The following is a 5000-nucleotide window of genomic DNA, read 5'->3' as shown; positions in this document are numbered from 1 at the left end:
GAACTAGGCAAAATACATTATTTTACTTTATAATTTTGTAATGAATTATCATAATTCAAATGAAACAGTCATAATGTGTCAAGATATGTATACATGCATAACCGATTACAGTGAATACACAAAAATCACAAACAAGTTGGGATTGAAACATTGAATGGGGGGGGGGGGGGGCACAGTTGCAGTTATAAAATGATTATTGAATATTGTGCAATCATGTAAGAAAGCAAATCGAATATGACAAATAATCTATTCACGCATCAAGTGCGAAAATAACTGGCGCCTTAACATTTTAACAGAAGTGGCATTTCGAATTTGGTGGGGTAATGAGTTTCAGAGGATCGCTCCCGAGAAGGCTAAACTTGACTTGACTTGTACATGTATAAGTCTAGGAGTTGGATAAGAGGAAGTAGGTTCTAGGAACCATATCATTTGTGGCATCTTTAAAAATGCGATCGTACATATTGAGGAACATTATCGTCCATCACTTTATACTTAAAGACAGCCTTGTTAAACTTTAACTGCTCTTTCAATGGGAGGAAAATAAGGAGCTTTAATTTATCATCTGTAGACCTATTGGACTCGTGCAGAATCAGAATCAGTTTTGCAGCACGGCGATGGAGAGAATTGAGTCTTTTTCAATGAATATCGCTGCAGTTATCCCAAAGTGTAGAAGCAAAGTTCACAAGAGGCATTATGTTTGCGAAATAAATCAAACTTGAGTGCTTCCGAATGTGCGTAAATTTTTACAAAAGACAGTATGTACACAATCTTAGATAGTGGTTTACAAAGAGAGAGAGACATAGACAGAGGGATAGACAAAGAGACAGAGCGGGGGCGACACAGAGAGAGAGTTGGTCGGTTATTTTATAGGAACAGACGGGGTAAATACATGTGTATAAATAGGCTTGGTGTCAGATGATGCAGCTACACAGTCATGAATCATCGCAGAATCCGGCTACCCCACCCGGTTACAGCTGCCTTGGGAAGCGTTAGATCATAAATGGAAAATTTGGTCGACACCCACCCAATCTTTTCGCATTTCAGTTTTGGTGAACTTCCATCCCCAACTGTAGCCATAGTTTGGCCCCCCAAAAATGCTTTTTGATTATGTATCTCGACAAGAACATGCCATCAGGCAAAGTCAGTATACGTTGCGGTAGAATACATTCCAGCTGCACGGGAATAAATACATGTACACACATGAATCATAAATAAATAAATTACACGAACTGCAATCTTCCAGTGTCTGTTGGTGCTGCAAATAAACTTCGTCCAAGGATGGCACGGTAGAGCCAACTCTGTGGAAAGTTCTTGCGGGCGGGCTCGCAAGTGTTGGAACGAAAACGACTGTGATAAAAACTTCTGCTGCGTGAAAACAGGGACAGACGGCACTTCTCGAGGGACATGTATGCCTAGCAATTCTGGTAAGTGTTGTCGGAAATTATTTGGTTGCATGAGATAGGCCTGCCGCCTACTTTCTTTTTGTGTTTTAACTTGAAGGTATCTTGATTGCTTCCCGTACATATGCATGCCTTAATGAAATTAATTGAATTTTAAGCTTGCAATCTGAAATGCAATCCCGTATTCCGGAGTCAAAGAATGCCTGATCAAACTTTCAATCAATTTGATAATTAAAAAAATCGTCAGATTGCTGTCTCAACTTTCACTCAAAGCTGGAAACGACGTTATCAAAGATATATACTGAAAGGCATAAATTCTGCAAATAGTGCATTGAACGATTTTGCTCTCAAACGAAAATCAGATTGAACCTGTAATTTGTAGTTGACATCTTAAGTGTCGGAGCAAATGTTTCACGCTGTCAGCGTGCGCTTTGCAGTATTGCTGATCCAGCCACAGCTCACTGTGCTAATAAAGACAATGGGCTGAACGGGAGACAATAACGTAAAAAAGATAGTGTGTGGCCCTATAAAATGCAACTGGCTGTTTGGCTGTATCATATATCGCAATCATGCCACGACTTGATGAAGGAGAGAGACAGCAAGCGATTGGGATGCTTAGAGCTGGCCAAAGCATTGAACGTGATGAACACTGAACGTTTTCCGAAATCATTGCGCTTGGACTCAGTCACTTTTTTTGAAAAATTGTCATTTCATGATGTTCTATTCAAAATCAATAAAGCGAAGATTTAAAACACTAAAATGGCCAATAAATAAAATATTCAAACATTGAAAACATTCACCTCTGAGTTGATTTTTTGTGATTTTTTAAAGTTCCGTTTGCGGAATTTATGCCTCTCGGTATATATCGCCAAAACGAAAAATAATTTTTGGGATTTCTTCTTGAAAATTGTGTGTGTAAATTGCTCTACACACACACACACACACACACACACACACACACACACACACACACACACACACACACACACACACACACACACACACACACACACACCACTACCTTCATCTCGATTCCAAGTCATATCTAAAACATTTATTCAAAACTTGAGTAAATGTTCACACACAAAAATACTTCAGAAGAAGAAAAGTATGACGGACATGTAATGTTCTGTCTGTCTGTCTGTCAGTCTCTTTTAATATATTTGTTTGTTAATTTGTTTGTTGTTCGATTGCTTTTTACTCACAGATGTGTGTGAAAAACAGACCTTGCCATGCGGGCGGGAATGTAATGATGAGAACTTTTGTTGTTTGGAAGCTCTGAAGCAGTGTCGCTTTCGTCCCCGACTGGGGCAAGGTAAGGCAGACCATCTGGCATATCCTCCTATTCGGCTTTACCTGCCTGTCTGTCTGTCTGTCTTTCTTTCTGTCCGTCCGTCTGAAAAGCGTGTAGTATCTTTTGTGGTTGAGTATATATAAAGTGGGGGCCAGTAGCTTCGTTGACAGAGCACTAAACTTTTGATCCGCGGGTCGCGGGTTTGAAAACGGGCGGGACGGACACGGGTCAACTTTATGTGTGCAGACTCAGAGACGGTATCCATGTTCCACCCCCGTGTCACCACTCTGGCACGTAAAAGACCTCGATCATTCTGTCATACGTGCAGGTGGATGATCACGTCTAAACTCGTAGGAACCCGACTCTGCTGCTGCTAGCTTTCCACTGGGAGGAAAGGACCCGATTTTCCCAGCGATGGGATTTTTGTTTGTTTGTTTGCTTAACGCCCAGCCGACCACGAAGGGCCATATCAGGGCGGTGCTGCTTTGACATATAACGTGCGCCACACACAAGACAGAAGTCGCAGCACAGGCTTCATGTCTCACCCAGTCACATTATTCTGACACCGGACCAACCAGTCCTAGCACTAACCCCATAATGCCAGACGCCAGGCGGAGCAGCCACTAGATTGCCAATTTTAAAGTCTTAGGTATGACCCGATCACGGGGCGGACGCCTTACCACTAGGCCAACCGTGCCGGTCTCCCAGCGATGGGACAAAACAGCAATAAAAAGAAATATGAAAATGAAAATGAAATGTGTTTGATGAGCATGTATGTGTATAGTCTGTCTGTGTGTCTGTCTGTCTGTCTGTTGTGACTGTTGCATGGTTGTTTCAGCCTGTGGATCCTCCACATGTCCGTGTGTAACTGGCCTCAAATGCAGTCCTCTCTCAGGTGTGAAATCATCTTTTTTTTTCTTTGCTTTTAAAATGTTTTACTTAACAATTATAAGGTTTGTTTGTTTGCTTAACGTCCAGTCCACCACGAAGGGTGATATCAGGGCGGTTCTGCTTTGACATTTAACTAGCGCCACACACAAGACAGAAGTCGCAGCACAGGCTTCATGTCTCACCCAGTCACATTATTCTGACACCGGACCAACCAGTCCTAGCACTAACCCCATAATGCCAGACGCCAGGCGGAACAGCCACTAGATTGCCAATTTTAAAGTCTTAGCTATGACCCGGCCGGGGTTCGAACCCACGACCTCCCGCTCACTGGGCGGACGCCTTACCACTTAGTCTAGGCCACCGTGTTGCGGTACAATTATAAGGTAGTTCCAAGACTGAAACAGAACTTTCATAAGGCTCAAAGGTAAAGTAAAGCCTTCTTTTTCGACCAGCAAGGTCCCGTTGCTGTCGATATTCTGTCTCCCACTTTGCCGGCTAAAAGCACTGCCGCCGTCACATACTATGCAGAAACAGTTTTACCCACACTTACTCACGAGTTCAGCAGTCAGCGCAAAACAACGGAACCCAGAAAGTCCTTCTCCTCCATGACAATGAGAGTCTCCATCAAATAAGGGACGTAACGCACTTCCTAAAAGTCGAAATGATCCAATGTTTGCCTCACACACTCTTCAGCCCCTACGGTGATTTCTGGTTATTCCCTCTTTAAAAATCAGACTTTATGCAAAGAAGTTTCACCGCATGCAAAACCTCAAAAAAGATGTGAAATCAGAGCTCAAAAGTGACCCCAAAGAAGGCTATCTTAATAAGGCATTTTCTTATTAGCTCAGGCACTTTCGACATTGTATTGATGTAGGAGGAGATTAATTCTAATTGCAGGTGTAATTTCGGCTAGATAGACCAAACAGTCCCCGTGAAAAATCACATTAAGTTTGATCATTTTGTTTGGATTATACCTGATATTAGATTATTAGGTTATGATTTGTAATTGAATTAAAATGAATATATGCGTTTTGTCTTATCTTTCTTGTACCAAATGCTTAAACAGTAACCGAGAAAAGAATTAAAAGAATTACATTATTTGTGTTTTCAGGTGTCTGTCGGGAGGATATTTAGATTCGAAGACCATACGAAGGAACCGACAAATCAATTACCGTATGAAAAATTACCAGCTGTCCTGAGCTACACATTGGTGATAAGATATAATTGGTGAAAATGGAGACGAAATGATTTTGTGTTATCAACTGTGTGAGTGCGCGTGAATGCGTACGTGCGTGCGCACGGGCATGTGTGCGTGTGTGTTTGAGTGTGTGTACACATACATGTGCATAATACTGAAGCGGACACACACAATCAATCAATCAATCAATATGAGGCTTATATCGCGCGTATTCCGT

At 41.9% G+C, this 5000-nt stretch overlaps 1 long non-coding RNA gene across 1 annotated transcript in view; it reads left to right on the top strand.

The window, feature by feature from the left end:
- LOC138966661 (uncharacterized) overlaps positions 1 to 4823 on the top strand; it is a 5869-nt gene extending 1046 nt beyond the window's left edge. Inside the window, exons 2-5 of the long non-coding RNA XR_011455731.1 lie at positions 1244 to 1424; positions 2608 to 2715; positions 3533 to 3589; positions 4697 to 4823. This is a non-coding gene — a long non-coding RNA (uncharacterized lncRNA). The remainder of the gene's footprint in view (positions 1 to 1243; positions 1425 to 2607; positions 2716 to 3532; positions 3590 to 4696) is intronic.
- The last annotated feature ends 177 nt before the right edge of the window (positions 4824 to 5000 follow it).

This window comes from Littorina saxatilis, linkage group LG5 (assembly GCF_037325665.1).
Source record: "Littorina saxatilis isolate snail1 linkage group LG5, US_GU_Lsax_2.0, whole genome shotgun sequence".
NCBI lineage: Eukaryota > Metazoa > Mollusca > Gastropoda > Littorinimorpha > Littorinidae > Littorina > Littorina saxatilis.
This window is presented reverse-complemented; position numbering and strand designations above follow the sequence as displayed.